At 52.9% G+C, this 26,227-nt stretch overlaps 1 long non-coding RNA gene across 1 annotated transcript; it reads right to left on the reverse strand.

Moving 5' to 3' along the window:
• Positions 1-5,054: 5,054 nt before the first annotated feature.
• Positions 5,055-26,227, reverse strand: LOC122462026. The gene is made up of 2 exons (XR_006284350.1): positions 25,406-26,227; positions 5,055-5,533 (listed from the first exon to the last, which is right to left on the reverse strand). It is a non-coding gene; the product is annotated as an uncharacterized LOC122462026 (long non-coding RNA).

The following is a 26,227-nucleotide window of genomic DNA, read 5'->3' on the forward strand; positions in this document are numbered from 1 at the left end:
TACCTTGTGCTGCCTGCCACTTTGTGGCCACCGGATGTCTCTTGTCTGATATGATGTGTGTGACTGTCGGCCCTAGGAGCATGTGGAGTGGGACTGTCTCTTTGGTAGGTGTTTGTACAGTGGGACCCTGCTCCTTGAATTGGGGTCCCCCGTGTGCTACCCCAGTACAAATAATACACCAAGGCTGGAGACTGATGGGCAAAGGCCATCAGTGGATGACTCTGCCCCAAGGGTAAATCACAGTTCATGCTACAAGGCATCACTTGATCCCCCTCCTGAAGCAGGAAGAAATTCCAACCCCCCATGTCATGGCCACATGTATTATTGGGGAATGGCACGGGGTTCACATACGTCTGCTGAAGGCAAAATAGCAGGCGTGGTTGGTGAATGCTGCGATTCGACAACAGAAAGGCCTATGTTCCTGGGATTGCGCCACATCCTGGAGACCGGCTGGAACAAGTGGCTCAGAGACTGGCAGGCTTGTAGGAGTCACTGCAATTCCATCGCTTCTCCTGGGTTTGGGAGAGTTGTTTGTAGTCTTGTAGTTTCTGCCAATTTGCCTCTACACATTAAAACAAAATTGTTCTAGCTGCAGAGGTTGTAACCATGATCAATATGGGGGCTTTTCCAGCCTGTGATGTAGCTTTTAATTGTTTTGAACCTAAGCATCTCAGCAAAATCCCTCAGTACATTTCCTTTGTGTGCTCAGGAAAGCTGCTGTCACACACTTCAGATGCCTGCACTTTGCTGCCTCAGATGAAGCAGTGATAAGAGTCAAAGAAGAAACACAAGCATGAAAGTTGGATGCACAGCAATTCTGGGGAAATGTTGCCATTTCCAGCAAGCCAATTTTCTCACCAACCCAGCAGAGTTGTGAGTCTTCCTGATTTGTCCTTTGTCACTGGATAAACAGCACAGATGCTCCCTGTCTGTGGAATCTACCTTCTGGCTTTACAAGAATTCAAGACAATATTAAAATGTGATTTGTTTTTTCACAGACACCTAAAAAAAGATTCCCCTCCTTCACTTTCAATGGCAGTGAAATTTTGTTCTGCACAGCTCACCTTACAACACAGCTACAGTGGTGCCCTTTCATGTCCTTAGAAGTTGCTGGCCCAATAGCCATTTAGTATTATTTATTATTTGCATGACAGTAACCCAGAGGCCCCAACTGAGACCAGCACCCCAGTGAGCTAGAAACTGGATAGTCCCTAGCACCAAAGAGAGAGACAAATAATTGGAGAAAGGAAGAAGAATGATTATCCCCATGTTATCGATGGGGAACTGAGACACTGGACCATTAAGGGACTTGCCCAAGGTTACACAGGAAGTCTGTGGCAATGCCTTCTCCCAAGTCCGAGTCCAGTGTCTCAACCTCACGACCATCCATGCTCTCAGCAGTAGAGGATGCTCCCAATCTCTTCCTCCTAGAGTAAATATAATGGGGTTGCAGAACTGATACACAAGCAACCCTGGGCAATCCAGGGAGACGTCATTTTAAGAGAAGGCTGGGAGACAAAGTGCCTCGGGAGGTCGTGGAATCTCTGTCACTGGAGATTTTTAAAAGCAAGTTAGACAAACACCTGTCAGGGACGGTCTAATACTTAGTTCTGCTGTGAGTGCTGGGGACTGGACTAGACGACCTCTCAAGGTCCCTTCCAGCCCTAAGATTCTATAATCTTCGTCAGCACTACCTACAGTCTGTTCGTCGACATCTAAGGAAGTCTGGCTGGAAGGGGTTCGGGAGCTGGGTCTGACGTGTGGCAGTTCCTCTCCATTTGGAGAATAAAGTTGTGTGAGACACACTTATAAGGGTTGCTTCTAGTGTCCTACCAGCACACTAGCCCCAGGAGCTCTTGCACCAACGCACTAACATTTCAGACCTATTTGATTTGTGCAGAGAAAGGTACACCGTCCTCCCCTCCGGAGGGGAGAGCAGCAGCCCTGCGGCCAACTGCTGCATGGTGAAGTCAAAAGAAAGTTTGACTAAGGAGACCAGGCAAAACCTGCATATGCGATAAACGATTTAGGGTTCATATGGAGCAGGGAGGACATGGTTTTTGAAGGACTCATCTGAAAGAACGTCTTCTCCCCCCAGACAGTACTGAACTCATTTTATCTGCCTTGGAAGGGCTGAGGCAACCTGACTGGGTTGGAACCTGCGCTCCCAGGGAGTCCAGGTATTGCAAACCTCAGCTTAAATCCACTACTCCAGGCCCTCGAGCTAACATAAAAGAGAAAGTCTGCTGTCAGATTTACTCTATTAGCTCAGCCAGCAGCACCATGTGCCTGAGATGGCAAAGGACTTGGGTACTGATCCCACCGCTAATTTGCCTCAGTAAATGCATTTGCTAATTGGTGCCCAGATCCAGTGATTCAGCCTGGTGAGTGGCAGGCTCTTCCGGGGCAGTTGGGCATGGAAAGTGTCACAGTCTGTACAATTAGCCACTAGCCCTGTGAGGAGAGAAACTTCACACAACTAAATTTCCTCACTAGCTTAATGAACAGGGAGAGAGAGAGAGAGAGAGAGAGAGTGTGACAGAGGAGAGAGTTCCCTGAGCTCATTTTCTAGCTATCAGCCACTGCAGCCTTGCTGCTAGAGAAGATTAAGGAAGGCAAAAAGAAAGAGAAATGTATAAATTGCCTTTGTAGGCTGGGGAAAGCAGTCACTCTGCTAAACCGCAGGTCAGATTTCCTAAGGAAGCGGGGAGAAACAACACCCAGAATTGCCTTTTTAATGGGATATGCAATTAAAAGAAAGAGGCAGGAGAATTCAAGCCCCATGGTATCGCTCTTGATGACCACCTGAGTAAAGCCCCGAAGCATCCTGACCCAGCGCTGTGTACACGTGATTGGGGGTGGGCAGGGTTAACCTGCCTAGCAGGGAGTATATAAACCCCTCCCCATGCACCAGCATTGCACATGGCCAATGCAGGTCGGACAGGGTTTTGGGAGAGGGCTGGGGGTGTGCTTCCAGAACAACACAGGAGTGGAAAGGAGCTTTTGTAGTGGGGCAGGCTCGGTTGGAATGATTACTTTGATGCTGCTGGGATTTTGTTGAATTATTAATGATGTATTAAACCACCTAGAGGCTTGGAGACATCTTTGTGGTTATTACTGAAATCTAAATAAAACAAAACTTCAGGGTTTTTATGACACCGCATCCGCTTAAGAGCTGTAAGGCCTAAGGGTAAAGTCCCCTGTGCAACAGCTACGCACCCCTAAAATCCGACAAGCCTAGGGCCTTGGGCTAGCCCTGTGCACAGGGTTGATTTTCACTCCAGACACCCCATGTGTCTGCCACAGGACAACCAAAGTGGCGTTAACCTTCACTTGAGACATTCCAGCACATTCTCTGGCTGGTCTCTAAGAGCCGATATAGACCAGTTTCACTTATTCTTGCCGCGGTGCCTACTGTACATTTCTTTCACGCTCCACAACTTGTCTGAGGAGTCCTGCCCCCTGTCTAACTCCCAGAGCGTCTGGAGTAGGTGCCTACTGGCCGGCCAATGGGACAAAAAGGCTGGATCAGGGAGCTGATGCCACATTGAAAGCCATGGTTTTGTGCTAGGCTGGACAGGGCACAGGTCTATGAAGAACTGAAAGCTGGCTGACACGAACCAGCTCCTTCCACACACTCACTTACTGCACTTATTTACGTTGCACAGATGGGATTTGCTTGGGTAGCTCAGGTTTGGTGCCAGAGAGAACGTAAATCTTACCACTGTGCACGGCCTGAAGCCACCTGAAAATATGGACCAGGATGTTCAATGAGGAAATTTCCATCTGAGACCAGGTGCTCAGATACAGTGCGATGAGGCCACGTAAGTTCCTAGACAGACCTTGGGTTGCCAAGCGCAGCCAGAGTCAGGAAGGGAAGAGGTGACCCTGACATTCAGTCAGTTCAACACTAGACTCCACTGCCTGCAAGAAGGGGGTGAATGGGAAGCAGCTCATCCGTCGGTGCTCTGCACTAAGTAGCCATTGCAGGGACCGTCACAGGAGCAGAACAGCACAACGTAGTTTTGCTCACAAGAGAATATTTTGGCTCGTGGTTTTCATGCTTAAGAGCAAATTTGTCTCCTTCATATTCTTTTTCAGGCTATAAATAACTAAATGCATAGAGGCCTCCTTTCCATCTCCAAGAACACAAAAGTGATATCTGTATAAAGCCTGTTCACTGTTTGGAATACTTGTGGCACCCTAGAGACTAACAAATTTATCTGAGCATACGCTTTCGTGAGCTACAGCTCACTTCATCCGATGCATCTGATGAAGTGAGCTGTATCTCACAAAAGCTTATGCTCAAATAAATTGGTTAGTCTCTAAGGTGCCACAAGTCCTCCTTTTCTTTTTGCGAATACAGACTAACACGGCTGCTACTCTGAAACCTATTCACTGTTTGTAATTGAGCTGGGACTCCCGATTTCCTTTAGTGTCTAAAAAGATTACACTGAAAAAATATTCCTCATCTCCTCCATTAGAAACTTTTAACCATTGCTAACGAATTGTCTTTCTTGCATCCCCAGCTGGCTCGGATTTAGGATTTGCAGCTTTTCTTTGGGCTACAAGACTCTTGTTACAAACTCAAGACTTAGAGCTCCTACAGGGAACTCAACAGTCTGATGGGTTAAAAGGCACTTGAACCTCAAGGTAAAAGCGCAGGGGATTGACAGGGATAGTGATTTATTAACTTCTCCACTAGCTCAGAGCCAGCTTGCTGCAGCTGCTCTCAGGCTCTTTTTTACTTAATTCTATGTAATAAGACCATGGACTAAAACTCAGCTTTCCCGTACAGGCGGCATCCCTGTAACGGCTCCTAGCCGCATCCTAGTGCAAATGGCTTGTGATTTGCAGTGTTGTCAATCTCATGATTTTATTGTGGGTCTTGCACTAGTTGGTGTTTTTCTTGAAGTGCCAATTCCTGGAGTCACGTGATTCCATGAGACTCTCCTCTCTTGTTTTTCAAAAATAATGTTTCTAGCCTTGATAGTTGCAGAGAAAAACTTGAAAATGTGGCACAAGTTCACCCTAAAGGCTCAAAAACCAGAAGGGAAACAAAAAGAGCCCAAATTTTATTTCATTTTTAAAATCTCATTGAATGCTGGGAGCTGGCAATAGTGGGTTTGCATCTCAGTTTAGACTGAAGTTCATAGGGCAAGGTGGAGTTTGGAGTTTTTTCTTCTCTCCTTCTGTGATAATTTCTTTGGAGGTGTTGGAACCCATGCAATCCAGCACTCAGGAGCCATCATGAGAAGAAGATGCAGAGTCCTGGACGACAGGAGAAAGGAGACCCAGATTCAGGTGTCCCTTTCTTGAGGTAAATGAGTCATAGCTCAGATACTCTGGAAGGGGTATGCATTGGTCAGCTCAGGCTACTGCTGAAAGTCCTCACAGTACATGAGCTGAGGTTTCAACAACAGCATCCTTGCTCTCCCTGGCCTGCATCTTCTGGACTAATTGTCACAAAGTGCACATGGTCCTTTGATCCTGGAAATTCCATCTGGGCACTGAGCAGAGGGAGACCGTGCTCCTGTGAGACACAAGAAGAGACAGGGAATCTCTACTAGGAAAGTCAGACAGGCTCACTGACTGGAGAGTGAACTGGGCTAGAGAGAGCACAAGGCACCCCCACAGCTACAAGATGGTCAGAGGAGACTCTGATCAGCAAGTGACAACTCCTGATCTCAACACCCAGCCCACTTTCTGGGGAGTTCCATGGAGACCACTGGAGAGGGAGCAACCGGGTGGGGTGCTGGGCCTCCCTGACTAGGAGAAATGGCCGGTGGAGAGAGAGAGAGTTGCAGATCCGCTGGTCACCCCCACTTCCCCTTCTCCACACCATGTATCTCAGTGGATAAGCTGGTATTCAGTAAGTTACTGGTCCCGCTCTGTGTCCGAATCTCAGGGGATATGTGTCTCCTGCAGCTCACAGCTTGACAGCCTGGCTCTTTGGCTCAAGATGTAGAGACTCCTAAGACCATAAGAACGGCCACACTGGGTCAGACCAAAGGTCCATCTAGCCCAGTATCCTGTCTTCTGACAGCAGCCAATGCCAGTGTGACACCCTGGCACCCCAACATTCACCACTGTCAAGTAATTAGGATATGTTTTGTACAAAGTATGCCTTGTGAAGTAGCATTTTAAAAATCTTTATCTGCTAAACATTAATATCTCGTTGGATTGTATGTGCTCGTCGTATGTGAAGTTAAACGCACAGTGAAACTCTGTGTTACTGAAACACGTGGTGAGGTTGAAAACACCCACAAGCAGCCTTTCCGGTACAACAGTAAAAAGGCCAAAACAACGTTCATGGCTTATTGAGGAAATGTACACAGGCACAAGGGTTACCCCAGGAACTGTGTACAATAGAAACCTCTCTGAGATAGCACTACACAATGGAAACTGTTTGACCCAGGTCACAGCAAAAGAGCTTTCCGGAAGAAGATGTAAAAGGGGGAAAATGACATCATGTGGGTACCTCATGCTCCCTACAACGCCACACCTGGAAACACCTGAGGAATAAAGACTGAACTGGGGGAAGTGATGGTCCCAGGCTAAAGGGATTTCTAGCCTGTGTATGAAAACCTGGAAAACCCAAGCTGCGAAGCAAAGGCAGCTTGTGCCTTAAGAATCTGCCAGCCTGTTAATCATTCAGGGTGAGAATTTGCTATTTATATCCTACCTCTCTAGTATGTTAAGCTCAGTTTGCGGTTTTGTTTATTTACTAGGTAATCTACTTTGATCTGTTTGCTATCACTTAAAATCTATCCTTTTATAGTTAATAAAACTTATTTTATGTTTTAATCCACACCAGTTTGCATTTGACTGAGGTGTTTGGGGAAAATCTCAGCTTGGTTACTACAAGCTGGCCCTCTTCACACTGAGGGAGAGGCGGACTGGGTGTTAAACCCATATACTGGCCACATTTGACAAAGGCAGGACGGTACTGCTCTGGGGTCCTAGGTTGGGAAGCTGGTGGTTAGAGAGCCTGCATGTGACTGCAGCTGGGTGTGTCCCTACCTGCGTGAATGCTGGTAAAGTGTAAGCTTGGAGGGCTTTGCAACTTGTCACAGCAGCACAGTGTGAGAGGGAGCCCAGGCTGGTGGGTCAGAGGGCTCAATGGTACCACCCCAGGGGAATCCATCAGAGCCAGGTGCCTGAGAGGGAATGAACAGAACAGGTAATCATCAAGCAATCCATCCCTGGTTGCCCATTCCCAGCTTCGGGCAAACAGAGGCTAGGGACACCCTTCCTGCCAATCCTGGCTAATAGCCATTGATGGACCTATCCTTTATGAACTTATCTAGTTCTTTTTTGAACCCTGTTATAGTCTTGGCTTTCACAGCATCCTCTGGCAAGCAGTTCCACAGATTGACTGTGCATTGTGTGAAACTAACACTTCCTTATTTACTTTTGTCACACCAGTCATGATTTTATAGTCCTCTATCATATCCCCGCCTTAGTCGTCTCTTTTCCAAGCTGAAAAGTCAGTCTTATGAATCTCTCCCCATATGGAAGCCGTTTCATACCCTTAATTTTTGTTACCCTTTTCTGAACCTTTTCCCATTCTAATATATCTTTTTTGAGAAGGGGCAAGCACATCTGCACATAATATTCAAGATGTGGGCGTACCATGGATTTATATAGAGACAATATGATATTTTCTGTCTTATTATCTGTCCCTTTCTTAATGATTCCCAACATTCTGTTCACTTTTTTTGACTGCTGCTGCACATTGAGTGGATGTTTTCAGAGAACTGTCCAAAGTGACTCTAAGATCTCTTTCTTGAGTAGTAACAGCTAATTTAGACCCCATCATTTTATATGTATAGTTGGGATTATGTTTTCCAATGTGCATTACTTGGCAGATGAAATTCAATTTTGATGGATGCAATTTTGTTGCCCAGTCACCAAGAGATCCTTCTGTAGCTCTTCGCAGTCTGCCTGGGACTTAACTATCTTGAGAAGTTTTGTATCATTGGCAAAATTTGTCACTTCACTGTTTACCCCTTTTTCCAGATCCTCTATGAATATACTGACTAGAACTGGTCCCAAAACAGAGCCCTGGGGGACACCACTATTTACCTCTCTCCATTCTGAAAATTGACTATTTATTCCTACCCTGTGTTTCCTATCTTTTAACCAGTTACCAATCCATGAGAGGACCTTCCCTCTTATCCCAAGACAGCTTACTTTGCTTAAGAGCCTTTGGTGAGGGACCTTGTCAAAGGCTTTCTGAAAATACACTGGATCCACTCAATCCCCCTTGTCCACGCGCTTGTTGACCCCCTCAAAGAATTCTAGTAGATTGGTGAGGCATAAATTTCCCTTTACAAAAACCATCCGATGAAGTGAGCTGAAGCTCACGAAAGCTCATGCTCAAATAAATGTTAGTCTCTAAGGTGCCACAAGTCCTCCTTTTCTTTTTGTGAATACAGACTAACACGGCTGCTACTCAAAAACCATGTTGACTCTTCCCCCAACAAATTATGTTCATCTAGATGTCTGACAATTTTGTTCTTTACTATAGGTTAAACCAGTTTGCCTGGTACTGAAGTCAGGCTTACTGCCCTCTAATTGCTAGGATCGCCTCTGGAGCCCTTTTTAAAAATTGGGCTCACATTAGCTACCCTCCAGTCATTTGGTAAAGAAGCTGATTTAAATGATAGGTTACAGACGACAGTTAGTAGTTCTGCAATTTCACATGTGAGTTCCTTCAGAACTCTTGGGTGAATCCCATCAGGTCCTGGAGATTTATTACTGTTTAGTTTATCAGTTGGTTCCAAAACCTCCTCTAGCGACACCTCAATCTGGGACAGTTCCTCAGATCTGTCACCTAAAAAGACTGGCTCAGGTTTGGGAATCTTCCTCACATCCTCAGTTGTGAAGACCGAAGCAAAGAATTCCTGCTTCAGCTCTGAGGGCCCCAGTTTCTTCTCTAATGGCAGGCAAGATGACAGCCAACAAACTCATTCTTCCCCCTCTGATGACAAGGCCCCACTGTGGCCAGAGTGGGGGAGCAGGCCTCACTTTGCCTCAAGCGAAGATTCAGCAGCAGAGGAGGTGTGTATTGGATCACATCTGCTATCCCGTGTCTGGCAATGGTCGGTGCCGGACACTTCAGAGTTGGTGAAAATCCCCCATAATGCACCTGGACAATTGCATATTGCTGTAGATGGGGAACAAATCCTCCCCAAGCCCCACAGCCAGTGAGTTTATGCCCTGCCACTTGGGATTCAATTCCCTTGGTCACTTGCAAGCAAAATCTAGGTACCTGAGCAGAGTTGCTGTTTTAGTTGACAGGTAAAAGGAGACCAGAGTTCTTCTCCCAGTGCTGCCACATGCATCCCGTATGACCATGGCCAAGTCACTTAGCCTCTCAGCACCCACATTCCCTCTTCCCTACCTACGTTGTTCTTATGGGCTGTAAAGAACTAAAGCTCAACGAGTGCCCTGAGCTCGGTAGGCAAGGGGCCAAGAGGAGGAGTGAGTTTGATGTTATTTTGGAGCAGCCCTCACAAGCTGCCTCCCTACCCTCCATTAAAGCCCAGAAGCGGGACAAAGACACAAAATGAGGTGCAACAAAAATATCCTGCAGAAAGAGGATGTGGGATTCGCCTTTAGTGTAAATCACGTCTCTGTAATCGAAGGCTTCTGGCAATATTCCTTATGTAAAGAACCACCACCACAAATCACACCACATTTGTGTGAGGTGGAGGTAAAAAGCTGACTGCCCAGGGGCAGGTGAGCTGTGTGATCCGGAGTCAATCTCCTTCACCAGCACTAAGTGACCCACTGCACGTAGAAAGAGCTCACACAAGCCTCCACCTGAAAGTCTGAAAGGGGGAAACTAAAGTTTATGAAGTTCTGGGCCAAATTTTGAAGCATCGAGCAGTTTGGCTGGTTCTGCTGAGAAAGCAGCTCAACATTTCTCTGGTCCTGATTTGGATTACTTGGTTGTAGCTGCTTCAGATTATCCCCAGAAGCAGCCGTGAAGACCAGAGCAAAATAACCAGAAAAAAATCAACACTACAGAAACAATCAAACACATGGCAAATCAGTAGTGCAGGTGGGGAAGGGTGGAGAGCACCGAGACGTATTTGCACAGAAACACAGCTCGTCTGAATCAAAGCAGTTTTCTAAGTCTAAGCACTTTGAATGGACCAAGCTTTTGGAATTGCCCAGCTGGAGATGGAGCTTGGCACGCTAGAAAGGAGTGCTGTTCCTAATCAGATTAGACAAGAAGATCTCCCACGGCAAGTTGTTGCTACTTATGTGAGCAATGGAATCCAGTGGACAGAGAGCTCTCAAGAGCAGCAGTGGGACTAATTAACCTTTCGTGGTTTTGACCTGCAAGCATTCAGAGTGGAAAGAGGGGAGTTCTCTTGGCTAAGGCGGTGTGCTGTAGCAAAGCAGTGCCCGACTGGCAGATGGCTAGAAGATAGGGGATGCCCAAAGTTCAGCCTCAAGACCAGGAAATTAAATGTTGCCCTTGTTTTTGTTACAGACCAAACTGCAGTGGCCATCATGTTCAACCACATGTCCCTGCATCCCACACTCCCTCCTAAGTGGAGTGGTTTGTCTGCTTTGGATGATTAGTCTGGCAGAGCTCCTCAGGCTTCATCTCCCAGGTCAAGGCAGGTTCAACTGGGTCATCTACTGCCAACTTGGTGAGAGGGGAATCAAACCTGACACCGAGGTGGGAAGTGTGCATTGTTATTATTGAGCACCCAAGTGTGCACTGGTGCCCTGCTGCACAGATAAGGGGCCCTGCCCCAAAGAACTTACAATCTTGTTTCAGACATGATGCAACAATGGTGTGTGTGGAGGGGCAGATAGCGAGGAGGAGGAGAAGCAGGGGTTACAGCCCTGGGACAAGGCAGTTACTTGTCAAAAGGTCATAGAATCATAGAATCATAGAATCATAGAATATCAGGGTTGGAAGGGACCCCAGAAGGTCATCTAGTCCAACCCCCTGCTCAAAGCAGGACCAAGTCCCAGTTAAATCATCCCAGCCAGGGCTTTGTCAAGCCTGACCTTAAAAACCTGTAAGGAAGGAGATTCTACCACCTCCCTAGGTAACGCATTCCAGTGTTTCACCACCCTCTTAGTGAAAAAGTTTTTCCTAATATCCAATCTAAACCTCCCCCATTGCAACTTGAGACCATTACTCCTCGTTCTGTCATCTGCTACCATTGAGAACAGTCTAGAGCCATCCTCTTTGGAACCCCCTTTCAGGTAGTTGAAAGCAGCTATCAAATCCCCCCTCATTCTTCTCTTCTGCAGACTAAACAATCCCAGCTCCCTCAGCCTCTCCTCATAACTCATGTGCTCTAGACCCCTAATCATTTTTGTTGCCCTTCGCTGGACTCTTTCCAATTTATCCACATCCTTCTTGTAGTGTGGGGCCCAAAACTGGACACAGTACTCCAGATGAGGCCTCACCAGTGTCGAATAGAGGGGAACGATCACGTCCCTCGATCTGCTCGCTATGCCCCTACTTATACATCCCAAAATGCCATTGGCCTTCTTGGCAACAAGGGCACACTGCTGACTCATATCCAGCTTCTCGTCCACTGTCACCCCTAGGTCCTTTTCCGCAGAACTGCTGCCTAGCCATTCGGTCCCTAGTCTGTAGCGGTGCATTGGATTCTTCCATCCTAAGTGCAGGACCCTGCACTTATCCTTATTGAACCTCATCAGATTTCTTTTGGCCCAATCCTCCAATTTGTCTAGGTCCTTCTGTATCCTATCCCTCCCCTCCAGCGTATCTACCACTCCTCCCAGTTTAGTATCATCCGCAAATTTGCTGAGAGTGCAATCCACACCATCCTCCAGATCATTTATGAAGATATTGAACAAAACGGGCCCCAGGACCGACCCCTGGGGCACTCCACTTGACACCGGCTGCCAACTAGACATGGAGCCATTGATCACTACCCGTTGAGCCCGACAATCTAGCCAGCTTTCTACCCACCTTATAGTGCATTCATCCAGCCCATACTTCCTTAACTTGCTGACAAGAATGCTGTGGGAGACCGTGTCAAAAGCTTTGCTAAAGTCAAGAAACAATACATCCACTGCTTTCCCTTCATCCACAGAACCAGTAATCTCATCATAAAAGGCGATTAGATTAGTCAGGCATGACCTTCCCTTGGTGAATCCATGCTGACTGTTCCTGATCACTTTCCTCTCCTCTAAGTGCTTCAGGATTGATTCTTTGAGGACCTGCTCCATGATTTTTCCAGGGACTGAGGTGAGGCTGACTGGCCTGTAGTTCCCAGGATCCTCCTTCTTCCCTTTTTTAAAGATGGGCACTACATTAGCCTTTTTCCAGTCATCCGGGACTTCCCCCGTTCGCCACGAGTTTTCAAAGATAATGGCCAAGGGCTCTGCAATCACAGCCGCCAATTCCTTCAGCACTCTCGGATGCAATTCGTCCGGCCCCATGGACTTGTGCACGTCCAGCTTTTCTAAATAGTCCCTAACCACCTCTATCTCTACAGAGGGCTGGCCATCTCTTCCCCATTTTGTGATGCCCAGCACAGCAGTCTGGGAGCTGACCTTGTTAGTGAAAACAGAGGCAAAAAAAGCATTGAGTACATTAGCTTTTTCCACATCCTCTGTCACTAGGTTGCCTCCCTCATTCAGTAAGGGGCCCACACTTTCCTTGGCTTTCTTCTTGTTGCCAACATACCTGAAGAAACCCTTCTTGTTACTCTTGACATCTCTTGCTAGCTGCAGCTCCAGGTGCGATTTGGCCCTCCTGATATCTTTCCTACATGCCCGAGCAATATTTTTATACTCTTCCCTGGTCATACGTCCAACCTTCCACTTCTTGTAAGCTTCTTTTTTATGTTTAAGATCCGCTAGGATTTCACCATTAAGCCAAGCTGGTCGCCTGCCATATTTACTATTCTTTCGACTCATCGGGATGGTTTGTCCCTGTAACCTCAACAGGGATTCCTTGAAATACAGCCAGCTCTCCTGGACTCCCTTCCCCTTCATGTTAGTCCCCCAGGGGATCCTGGCCATCTGTTCCCTGAGGGAGTCAAAGTCTGCTTTCCTGAAGTCCAGGGTCCGTATCCTGCTGCTTACCTTTCTTCCCTGCGTCAGGATCCTGAACTCAACCAACTCATGGTCACTGCCTCCCAGATTCCCATCCACTTTTGCTTCCCCCACTAATTCTACCCGGTTTGTGAGCAGCAGGTCAAGAAAAGCGCCCCCCCTAGTTGGCTCCCCTAGCACTTGCACCAGGAAATTGTCCCCTACGCTTTCCAAAAACTTCCTGGATTGTCTATGCACCGCTGTATTGCTCTCCCAGCAGATATCAGGAAAATTAAAGTCACCCATGAGAATCAGGGCATGCGATCTAGTAGTATCTAGTAGGTGGTTGTTTTGGTTTTTTAGAAAAAAATCTCCGAAATATATAAAGTGCCTTTGACTCATTTCTTGTGGGCACTCAAGAGATGTTGTCTAGGGGCAGGACATGACCGAGGAGGGGGTGTTAGCTCAGGGAAGGCATTCCCACGCTGAACAGAGGGGGCATTGGGAAGGGAAGAGGTAAGTTTGGGCTCATTGGTAGGTCAGGAAGGTGACAGATTAATTCTGTCTTGCAAGAGACCATATGTAGGAATAATTGTCTGAATCATTTTATTAATGTTTACCACAACTCAGTTCCCACTCAAGCATTTCTGTATTAGTCCAAAGGCCACTAGTGTTGGTTACAACCAAATCACAAATGTAAGCCTTTACACACACCTACATTCTCTATCCCAGCAACAAAACCCCAATAAGCATTGGCTGAATACTCACACTGCATCAGGCCTGGGAGACTCCTTCCCATCATGGTGTGGCTCCAGAGGGGTAAGGAAAAGCTTTGGAAATCCCCCCCAAAAAACTTATTTTTCTATACACCATAACAAACAAGTGATGTCATTGCTGGTTATTGGACCTTAGCTATCGTCAGCTGAAGCAGATAGGGCTGAATCCTGTTCTCTTGCCCAGTTAAGACAAGATTAATGGATGGGCCCCTTTCTCAAGGTCGTCTTCTCTTATTTTGCCATATGTCTTCCCAATTACTTGACTAAGCATTTCTAACCAATTGTTTACTGCACCTAATGCCCAGTTAGCCTTGTTTTCTTCATTTCTATTACCTCATTCAAAAACCTTACACAAGAGAACACTGGTATTTTGAAGGGTCACTACAAACTTCACACACACAACCCTTCTTTCTCATGATCGCAGTCTTTTTGGTCAGGTGCTTTGGGCCCATCACTTGTGCTAAGATCCAAACTCAATTTACAACCATAGTTTACCCTCCTATAATGTGGGCCTCTATTCCTACCCCAAACGAAGGGCCAAGCAGAGACAGAGTGAAGCGGAAGCCTAGCCGAGTGGGCAAGGCTGCTGGTAGTTGCATAAAGGGCTAATTTGACCTGGACAGCTGAATTGACCAATACAGGCCCTTATCCCGAGGGATGCTGTAGTGGGGCAAGTCCCTGTATATTCCCCCCCCCCCCAGCATTCCTGCCAGGATGACGACACATTCCATGGAGACAGGACCACGCCAGCACATGGCAGGTACATACATGTTGGCAAGTCCCCTCGGGTACTCCTGGCACACAGAATAATGCAACGGCACTGATTTATCCAGCAGCAAGTTAACCTGAGCTACTGGTTTTCTAATGGGGAAGGCAATGGCGTCTCTCAGCTGCAGACCATGAAATCTTCGCCTTGGTACTAACATTGTAATTACAAGTTTGTGGGGCTTTTTCTAAGATAAACACATTTTAATTGCAAACTGCTTCTGCTGTCTTTACCCAGCCCCTAATTCTGGGAGCAGCTGCTGTTTTTAATGTTTAATGAAACGGTCTTTAAGAAGGGCTCTGATAGCACGGCAGTGCTGAACTGCCACCTTCTCAGGCTGCTGCACCAGGACTCAATAACCCTTTGGGTACGGGCACCATTTTTATGTTTCAATAGAGCCGAGTCACCCACCAGCCCGGTCTCGGAGAAGGTCAACAGAAGGACCTTAGCAATGAAGGGTAACCAAACCCAAAAATGTAGTAGGACCTAGAAGTGCTAGGAATCACCTTTTCCATGCCGTGTCGCAGCATCAGCCCTTTCCAAAGGAACTAGGAGGTCACTGCATGTGTCTTCCGGCCAAGAGCGCGCTATGGTAGAGAGTGGGTCTCGGCTGGAAATGTGCAGGAGTGAGTCTGAACAGGCTGCAGTCCCAGCAGCAGAGCGGTGAGAAACACTCACATCAAACTTCACGCCTCTTGAAACAAGCCCTTGGCTTGAGATGTGATGAATTTACAGACCTCAGGCTCACTTAGAAAAGTTTGGTTGAAGACATTAACCCGACCAGGAAAATGGAGAACATCCCTTCCGCCAGTTACATTGCAGGAGTCGCCTGCAGGGCATCCAAGGTCAGACAACCACGGAGAGAAGGTGAGAGGCAGCTGGGGAGATTACCAGTACAGGTTTGTCAAGCTCCAGCCTCTGAGCCAACCTGTTGGGGCTCAGTTTGTGGGCACTTTGTCACGTGAACTCTGCAGAGTCAGCCATGTCTGGCTGCAACTCATAACTATCCCTGGGCTTGAGAGCACAATGCAGTCACAGTTTCCATCCTTTACTTTGCATGACTTAGTAACTGCACTGGGTGCTGGATGAAGGGCTTAAAGCAACCAGCTTTGTCCCGGAGAAACAGCTCAAGGCAGCAGAGAGGCAGAGGTGGACGCAGAACGATCACAGCATCACGCAATTATGATAGTAATTCACATTGCCAATACAGATTGAGTACAGTGGGTCTACTCAAGAGGCTCTGCAGATGGGGAATACAGGGATTGGGCTCAGAGTGGCTTCTCTGCTTCCCAAACGCAGAAGAAATAAAGCGTTATCCTGGGCCTCCCCAAGGGACAGCTAACCTGCCCTCAATCTCCGTGTTCATTCTGCACGTGCAGCTCTAGATTGTTTCGGGGGATTCTCCCTACAAAGCAGCCCAGCCGCTCGTTACCAGCCCAGCGCACAGTTTAATGAGAGACGCTGGTGGGCTCTGAGGGCAGGAGAGGCAGGCCCAGCGAGACTTGTGCTAAGAGGGCTCCTTCCAGGGGTAACGGATTCAGTTTCTTGACTCCGCACAGCGCACAGGCTGCCTCCCAGCTGATCAGCCTTTAAGTGACATCACGATGGCAATGACACAGCCACACAGCAGCGCGCCACAATCCCAGCCCTACACTTGGGGAGAGGGTACGATGTTCCCTCCCTAATCTCTGCTGGGCCCCCCCCCGCCCACTGGCTTGGAGGACAGGCCGCTCACCCCACCCCTGGCAGCAGGCTGGAGGTGCAGAGACTTGATTAGCTTTTCACATGCTCTGATGCATTTGCTGCCTATTGTAGGTCAGGTCTGGGCGGTGCCAGAGGAGGGCTTAATCCCTGCTTTTCCTAGAGATCCAATTAGCACCCAGAATTGCTCCTGCTGCCTTTGCTCTGGGGGAAGAGGAATGCCACCGAGGCTGCAGGGCTGTCAAATATTAGCTTGTATCTTACAATAGTAAACCCACCAGGCTGGGGAGCAAAGTTCCCTCTAATTTTTGACAGGCCGTGTGCACAAAACATTTCTTCTGTGCAAATTGTTGTGCGCGCGGTGTTTCGCGTGTGCGCAGGGTTTAGGATCTCTGTGTGCGCGCACACGCACAGCTGAGAGGGAACAGTGCCGGGGAGGTAAGAGACGCCTCAGCGAGAGGCAGAGAGAGAGAGAGAGCGAGCAAGCGAGCACGCGCACGCTCCTCCCAGCATCTGCTACAACTGACCCAAGGGAACCTCTCTGGAGCCAGCCTGGAAAAGGGCTCAGAGGCCTGAGTAACAGGGCCCAGTTTAGGGCTTTTTTGCTGCTTGAAAATCTGGGAGTTAATGTGGTGCTTCTGAAAGCAAGAGACCGAAGGATGGCACAGGCTCCCCGCGTGCAGCTCTGCACAGACACCCCGGGCGGGCACCCCCTGGCCTCCTCTCCCCCCGCGGCTCTGCACAGACACCCCGAGCGGGCACCCCCTGGCCTCCTCTCCCCCAATGGCTCTGCACAGACACCCCGGGCAGGCACCCCCTGGCCTCCTCTCCCCCCGCGGCTCTGCACAGACACCCCGAGCGGGCACCCCCTGGCCTCCTCTCCCCCAATGGCTCTGCACAGACACCCTGGGCAGGCACCCCCTGGCCTCCTCTCCCCCCGCGGCTCTGCACAGACACCCCGAACGGGCACCCCCTGGCCTCCTCTCCCCCCGCGACTCTGCACAGACACCCCGAACGGGCACCCCCTGGCCTCCTCTCCCCCCGCGACTCTGCACAGACACCCCGGGCGGGCACCCCCTGGCCTCCTCTCCCCCGGCGGCTCTGCACAGACACCCCGGGCGGGCACCCCCTGGCCTCCTCTCCCACCACGACTCTGCACAGACCCCCCGGGCGGGCACCCCCTGGCGGGCACCCCCTGGCCTCCTCTCCCCCACGGCTCTGCACAGACCCCCCGGGCGGGCACCCCCTGGCCTCCTCTCCCCCACGGCTCTGCACAGACACCCCGGGCGGGCACCCCCTGGCCTCCTCTCCCCCACGGCTCTGCACAGACACCCCGGGCGGGCACCCCCTGGCCTCCTCTCCCCCCGCGGCTCTGCACAGACACCCCGGGCGGGCACCCCCTGGCCTCCTTTCCCCCCACGGCTCTGCACAGACACCCCGGGCAGGCACCCCCTGGCCTCCTCTCCCACCACGACTCTGCACAGACCCCCCGGGCAGGCACCCCCTGGCCTCCTCTCCCCCCGCGGCTCTGCACAGACCCCCCGGGCGGGCACCCCCTGGCCTCCTCTCCCCCCGCGGCTCTGCACAGACCCCCCGGGCGGGCACCCCCTGGCCTCCTCTCCCCCCGCGGCTCTGCACAGACACCCCGGGCGGGCACCCCCTGGCCTCCTCTCCCCCCGCGGCTCTGCACAGACACCCCGGGCGGGCACCCCCTGGCCTCCTCTCCCCCCGCGGCTCTGCACCGACCCCCCGAACGGGCACCCCCTGGCCTCCTCTCCCCCCGCGGCTCTGCACAGACACCCCGGGCGGGCACCCCCTGGCCTCCTCTCCCCCCGCGGCTCTGCACAGACACCCCGGGCGGGCACCCCCTGGCCTCCTCTCCCCCCACGGCTCTGCACAGACACCCCGGGCGGGCACCCCCGGGCCTCCTCGCCCCCCGCGGCTCTGCACAGACACCCCGGGCGGGCACCCCCTGGCCTCCTCTCCCCCCGCGGCTCTGCACAGACACCCCGGGCGGGCACCCCCTGGCCTCCTCTCCCCCCGCGGCTCTGCACAGACACCCCGGGCGGGCACCCCCTGGCCTCCTCTCCCCCCGCGGCTCTGCACAGACACCCCGGGCGGGCACCCCCTGGCCTCCTCTCCCCCCGCGGCTCTGCACAGACACCCCGGGCGGGCACCCCCTGGCCTCCTCTCCCCCCGCGGCTCTGCACAGACACCCCGGGCGGGCACCCCCTGGCCTCCTCTCCCCCCGCGGCTCTGCACAGACACCCCGGGCGGGCACCCCCTGGCCTCCTCTCCCCCCGCGGCTCTGCACAGACACCCCGAACGGGCACCCCCTGGCCTCCTCTCCCCCCGCGGCTCTGCACAGACACCCCGGGCGGGCACCCCCTGGCCTCCTCTCCCCCCACGGCTCTGCACAGACACCCCGGGCGGGCACCCCCTGGCCTCCTCTCCCCCCACGGCTCTGCACAGACACCCCGGGCGGGCACCCCCTGGCCTCCTCTCCCCCCACGGCTCTGCACAGACACCCCGGGCGGGCACCCCCTGGCCTCCTCTCCCCCCGCGGCTCTGCACAGACACCCCGGGCGGGCACCCCCTGGCCTCCTTTCCCCCCGCGGCTCTGCACAGACACCCCGGGCGGGCACCCCCTGGCCTCCTCTCCCCCCGCGGCTCTGCACCGACCCCCCGACCGGGCACCCCCTGGCCTCCTCTCCCCCCGCGGCTCTGCACAGACACCCCGGGCGGGCACCCCCTGGCCTCCTCTCCCCCCGCGGCTCTGCACAGACACCCCGGGCGGGCACCCCCTGGCCTCCTCTCCCCCCGCGGCTCTGCACAGACACCCCGCCCGGGCACCCCCTGGCCTCCTCTCCCCCCGCGGCTCTGCACAGACACCCCGGGCGGGCACCCCCTGGCCTCCTCTCCCCCCGCGGCTCTGCACAGACACCCCGGGCGGGCACCCCCTGGCCTCCTCTCCCCCCGCGGCTCTGCACAGACACCCCAGGCGGGCACCCCCTGGCCTCCTCTCCCCCCGCGGCTCTGCACAGACACCCCGAACGGGCACCCCCTGGCCTCCTCTCCCCCCGCGGCTCTGCACAGACACCCCGGGCGGGCACCCCCTGGCCTCCTCTCCCCCCACGGCTCTGCACAGACACCCCGGGCGGGCACCCCCTGGCCTCCTCTCCCCCCACGGCTCTGCACAGACACCCCGGGCGGGCACCCCCTGGCCTCCTCTCCCCCCACGGCTCTGCACAGACACCCCGGGCAGACGGACTGCCAGGAGCCCTGTGGCACGAGGAGCAGGCTTCTCAATTGCAGGCTCCCAACAGCGCCAAGCAGACAAACAAGAGCAAGGTTACACCCACCAGAGTCATTTCACTTGTGAGCCAAGGGAGGATGCAAACTAGGGTTGCCAACTTTCTACTTGCACTAAACCAAACACCCTTGCCCTGCCCCTGCCCCTGCCCCTGCCCCTGCCCCGCCCCTTCTCTGAGGCCCTGCCCCCGCTCACTTGCTCATTTTCACTGGGCTGGCTCAGGGGGTTGGGGTAAGGGGAGGGGGGTGAGGGCTCCAGCAGGGGGTGCAGACTCCAGGGTGGGGCCAGAAATGAGGAGTTCAGGGTGCGGGAGGGGGCTGGGATGTGAGAGAGGGTGAGGGCTCTGGCTGAGGGTGCAGACCCCGGGGTGGGGCTGGGGATGAGGGGCTTGGGGTGCAGGCGGGGGCTCCAGGCTGGAACCGAGGGATTCAGAGGGTGGGAGGGGGAATCAGGGCTGGGGCAGGGGGTTGTGGCATGGGAGTGGGGCAGGGGTGCAGGCTCCGCTTACATCAAGCGGATCCTGGAAGCAGGGACATGTCCCCCCTCTGGCTCCTACGCAGAGGAGCTGCCCTGTCCACAGGCACTGCCCCCCCAGCTCCCATTCGCCGTGGTTCCTGGCCAATGGGAGCTGCAGAGCTAGCGCTTGGGGCGGGGGCAGCGTGTGGAACCCCCGGCTGCCCCTCTGCATAGGAGCCAGAGGGGGCACATGCCCTGCTTCCGGGACCCACAACAGGCAAGAGCCTGCCTTAGCCTTGCTGTGCTGCTGACCGGACTTTTAACGGGGTTAAATGTTATTTGTTGACTCTGCTGGGCTCCCACTGTTGAGATCTTCCTGATCAAACTCCTGTTGCTCTCAGCTCTAGGACAGGCCTTCTGGTGCCCCTGCACACGTGGATGCGAGATGGACCTGCTACAAATGCCACCAGACGCATCTTCCAGATGTTTCCTTCAGACCAAACATCACACCAGTACTGAAGCTGCCTTTGCCGCGCTTGGCTGCCCGTCTAGAGCCAGGCACAAGCAGCATGTTACCTCTATTGCACGCAGCACGTAAGAGTTCAGCTCCAGGCCCTTTACTCCCGTCACAGAGTGCCCAGTACTGCAGGAGTCACTCTGGCAAAGCTACCATGGACTTCAGTGGAGCTGGATCTGAGTAAGGGCTGCAGGATTGGGCTCAGAGGCCCAGATCCCTCAGCTGCTGCTGAGATATGCTTGATGCAGCTGGGGGGAAATGGGACAAATGTGGCTTTTACAGCTCCCTAATCCTGGGGCCATCCCAGATCAGTCTCAGGCATGTTATCAGTTACATGTCTCTCTACGGTCCCCAGGGGTCATTCCAGCAGCTGGGGATCACTGACAGAGGGATGTCTCCTTTCCTCTGGGCACAGCCCCGGGAATCCTGCTGGGCAGATCCACTGGGATCCCAGCTGCTTTGCACCTGGTGCAAAGTGTGCAGAATAGGGCCCAGGACCTGGCCCAGAATGTTGAACGGCAGCTTCTCTCCATCATTACCCTGTTCACCCAGGGTCCAGAGCGCTCGTTAGAATAGCAAAGGCATCTGCATTTCTGACCACTGTGGGATTCGCTCTGTATCCTGGCCCAAGGTGCCAGCATCCTTGGAGTGATGAATGCAGAGGTCACTCTGTGAGTCAAGATTCCATTCTCCTACCAGAGCCCCGTCTTGCTCCGTTACTGATTTGCATGTGCCATTACCAGTGCATAGCCACTGCCCGGAGCAACGCTGGAAAGGCAATAGAAGTCTACCAGTTCAGCTGTGTAGGGGTTACTTGTACTTCCTTGCTACTGCAGCCCCTTTCTGATCTGTCTTAGCACTGATGCAGCCAGTTTGAACTCCAGCTATACTGTCCCAATCACCATAGTATCTAGTTTGGACAACTCTGAGCTTTGGGCATCTTCAGTGATGGACCCTGGATTCATAACTTAAATTAGCTTCAGTACCGTGCACTTACAGTGGGCTGAACCAGAGCCCTGGATCCAAACACTACCAGTCTTCCCAGGGGTTGACATGCAGGGCCAAGTTTTGCAGCTTGAGTCCAGTGAATCAGGATTGTCCCCCAACATGGAGATGGAGCTAGTGGGGGCAAGGTGCTTTCTATTTCCAGCTTCCAGGGAATATGAGGAGCACCAGATAGTGACAAAAAGGAAATTAGCTGGCCATATCACTGACAATGGGTATGAAATGGGCTAATTAAGACTTGGAAGCGAGATTAAATAATCTCCATTAAGCCCCAGGGCCTTGCCAAGAAAAATTTAAAACCACTGGCTCATATTTGGTTTAAGGTTATAGAACATCCTTTAGCCTTTTCAATTATTTTTGCCAGTTTGCCTGCTAAGTTAACTGGCTTGAAATTCACAGTGGAGATATATGGTGCATTTAAAGACTCTCTGCAAAGCTTTCATCCATTCCCCGGGGAGCTGGGGATATTGCGCCATTCATTCATCTGGATTTATAATGGAACTATTCATTCTGTGCTCTCTCCCCCCCGTTTTATAGATTCAAGTGACAGCAATTTACCTGCTGCCGATTTCTCGCTTTTCAGTTTTGCCTAGGTCTGAATGAGTTAAAGAGGCATTTTCTGTCCAAACAGATTTCTAGTAATTACACTGTTTTCCTACAATTCCCATCGGGGCTGGGAGAGAAATCACAGCTACCCTGCGGGAGCTGCATTGAGAGGACTGACCCTCAACATCCACAGTTCCATTTTGCAGACTAGAGGCTGGATTCACACTGGTGCCATGATGCGTCATCTTTCCATCCTGCCGCCCTAAACCCAGGAGAGCCAGGCACCTCGGGAGCGTAGCCCCATGGAAGCCAGGAGAGAATCGACACTGCGCCCTGCTGTTTGAGGGCCTGACTCTCCTTTGACTTACATGGGGTCAATCAGGAGCAGGCAGAGGGGTTATACTGGGCTAGAAGAAAGGAGACTCAGCCACCTAGACTCTTCGTGCTGTGTAAATTTAGGGGATCAGCTCAGTGGAGACGGCAACTTTCCTGGCTCTCTCTAATTCCCGTATCACGCCGAGTCACTGGCGACGGTCAAGGGGAGTCTAAGCGAGTGACTGCTGGTCTTAGTCAGCCAGAGTTGGCCTTAAGAGCAGGAGGCCAGATGCGGAGGCCTTTCCTCAGGCAGATGCCCATGGATGTGGCTGTCGCTGTGTAAAGCCTGAGCAAGGAATGGAGGGTTTGCTCCAAGGGTTGCAAAGCTGCCCTGGTGCCCTGTGCGGATCTGTAACCTAGAGGCAGGGGATTTGCAGAGACAGGGCTGATCAGACCTCGGTGGCCCCTGGAGGAGGTAATGCACTGGCCAAACCAACCTCCTTCTCTGGCAATGGGATCGCAGTGGGAAAGCCTGGCCCTGCCTCCCGACTCCAACCTCTGCTCGTGCTTGGGGGGGGGGCCCCTGCAAATTGCTGAGCTGGCCCTGTACGATCCAACCCATTTCGCGTGGCTGCCTCAGCCCTTCTGTGCAGCTGGAGCAAATGTTTCCCACAGAATTATTCATGCTGCAGCTTTCGACTCTTCCCGACAGCTGCTGCGGCTTTGATCCTAGCTGCTGGAACGTGGAGTGCTCCATCCTGCTTCCCCCATGCACAGGGGCTCCGTGGTGAGCCCCTTGTACAGGCAGCGGGTGGGGGACGCATGCACAGGCTCGGCAGACTGATGAGTGCCAAGCAAGCATGTGCCGTGGACATTGCTGCAGAACCGTAAGCAGCCTGGCGTTGGGAAAACCACAGCCCTCCTCCCTGGACCAGGAGGATTTTCCCACCTGCTCAGACCCCGGCGGTGGGCTGCTGTGTTATCTAGTCTAGGCCAGGGGCGGCAGGTTTGTATAATTTTTGGTGGTGCCCAGAACCCCACCCCTGCCCAAACACCTCCCCCCAGACTCCGCCCCCCACCTGTCCAAGGCTCTGGGAGGGAGTTTGGGTGGGGGAGGAGGTCTGGGGTGCAGGCCCTAGGCTGGGGCAGGGGATTGGGGTGCAGGCTCTGGGAAGGAGTTTGGGGATGGGAGGGGTGCAGAGGGAGGGGGTGCAGGGGTGAGGGCTGTGGGGTGAGGGGTTTGGGGTGTTTCGGCCCCAAATATTGGTGGAGCTGGGCCCCTGGGCTCTGAATATTGCTGGTCCAAGGCACCACATGGAGATATAATTCGCTGCCCCTGTCTGTGGCTACTAACTTGGCATGAGCTGCCAGGGCTCCTCCTCTTTCCTCCCTGTCTCCTGCTCCGTTCAGGCCACATCTGCTCTCCTATTCCAGCGGAGTGACAGCTGCAGAACCCGTCTAGTTAACCGGCTGCGTGATGGGCATCCAGCCTGCGGCTACTGGAGTAGATCTGGCAGGCAGGCAGCCCACGCCCTGCCCTGCCCAGCGACGCCTGACTCGCCACACCGAGAGGGCCCCCAGGGTGCCGCGCACGCACAGAGCGGGTCATCGTTGTTACTGAGGGAGACAGTCGCTAATTCAGCCCTGGTCTCTCAAAACGTTCCTTGTCAGAAAGAGTCTCTGCTGGAGTCAGCCAGTTCCTCCTGCGCGGTGATCTGCAGCCTCTCTCCCTCGGCCTCCAGAGGCGGCTGGATTCTCCTGTGTGGCTTGGTCCTCTCCTCTGGAGGCCGTTAACCCCCTGGGGCCCTGCCCTGGCTACTGTTCAAACGGCAGGAAGCAGATGCTCTAGCGGCACGTGGTCACAGCTCTGTGCATGGAGCACGGGGGCTGGGCTGGGTAGGCCAAGGCCCCAGTCGCTCAGCACCCAGACAAGAATACAAGGGGCCACTTGCCTTCCTCCTTTGCAAAACTTCCAGGGCCTTATTCCCAGAGGTGCTGGGCACTCAGCAGTTCTGCAAAGCCAGCCCTAGCCCTCCATCCTGCTCACTGGCCTCCTCGTTCCTGGCTCGGAAATTGTCCCTCAGGTCCGGGCCCCTCCTCCCTCTCGTCAGCTGCCTCGCTCCTTTGAAGAAGGGCTGCCCAAGGACAAGCTGCCTGCGCATCCAACGCCTCCCCGCTCCACCTTTTAGCCCCTCGGCCAATCGCGCTCTCTGGCCTCTCACGTCCTGGGCGCGCCCGGGTGGCTCCTGCTCTCAGCACCCAGTGAGGCTGCTGGGAGGCGTAATAGTTTGGTCTCAGTTCGGTGGTTGGGTTTAGCGGGCGGGTGCTGCTGGTAGCCGATACTACACCGGACATCAGCCTGGATAATCTAGTGAGCCTCTGTGCCATTAACAGAGCTGAACACACAAGCACCCGGAAACCACAGGCCCGCGCCAGAGCCTCGTGCCAACAGGACTCTCTCCCGCCCCATCTGTGTGTCAATTCTCGGGAGTTACCCCTCTAAACTAGATGGCAGGGACCTCGCCTTTGTACCTGTCTGGGAAGTGCCATGAACACCAATAGCACTGGGTCACTAACAAGCGATACCAAAACGAGTGGGGCACTTCTAGACCGGGGTGCGGTATTCCTGCACCCTTGCCGCATGCTCAGCCAGCCCACCAGGGAGGACAGCTTGACCAACCAGCCCCAGTCCCAGAGCTCCACTCAAACAGGGCAGCCTCACAACTCCGTGCAGGGCGGGAGGGAGCTTTGGGGGTCTTTTCAGCCATTGCTTTGCAAGTGGGCTGCCCCCGGCCTTAAGTGGGCCCCACAAATCCTGCCCCCGGTATAGCAGGAGTACAATATTCAGGAAAGTTACTCAGCAGCAGTGGCTGCAAACGCTCCCCAAGCTCTGTATTTCTGGAAGTCAGCCCTGCAGCCTTTTGACATTTTCAGTCTGTAGCACTGGACAGTTTTCTTACCTTCAATATCACAGGCTGAAGTGCTAGGAGATCCTTGCAGGCCGGTCCTGGCCTGGATCAAGTCGCTGATGCAATAGCTCAGTCTATAGTGGCCTCAGCTGGCTACCAGTTTCCCAGCTGAACTCACAGTTTGGCCTGCTCTTACTAGATGCCATTGACCTTTCCCTGCCCTCAGCATGGCTCTTTCATTACATGGTCCTGCTGTAGGGAACAGTCCTGGCCTGGCCAAGCCTGGACCCAGGTGCCCCCATAGGACTCTTCCATCTCTAGCTTCTACCACTTCTTCCCTTTACTGCCCCTGCTAAGCTCACTCCAGCTCGCTGGCTGCTTTATCACCTGCTCCACATCTGCCTCTCTGAGCGTTCGCTATCCTGCAGTGCTCAGTCAGAAAATAGAGACTCCTCCCTCAATTCAGACACTTCCCTTTCCTCTCTCTGCACTTGAGCTGTGGCCACAGATGGGCCACCTCTAGCTGCTAAGAGACCACCCCGGGCCAGACCCCACCCTGCTTTATAGCAGCATAAGGTTGTGTCCCAGGCTCTCAGGAGCCCTGACTCTCAGTTTGACCTTCCCAACTGAGCCTCATCATTGGGTAGACCAGCGAGACTCAGCCTGACGCTCATGAGCCACAAGTGGCTCTTTCGTATGTCTCCGGCAGCTCTTTGCAGCACCGGATGTCAAAACACTCTGGGATTGAATTATTAACCAATCTAAGCTATTAATCCATCAGGATGCTTCTACTATGTTATTAGCCAATTAAGTTATCAACTTGTACTAAGTTATTAACTTATTTGCTGGGAGAATAATATTAGCTATATAGAA

The sequence above is a fragment of the Chelonia mydas genome, chromosome 10 (assembly GCF_015237465.2).
Source record: "Chelonia mydas isolate rCheMyd1 chromosome 10, rCheMyd1.pri.v2, whole genome shotgun sequence".
Taxonomy (NCBI): domain Eukaryota; kingdom Metazoa; phylum Chordata; order Testudines; family Cheloniidae; genus Chelonia; species Chelonia mydas.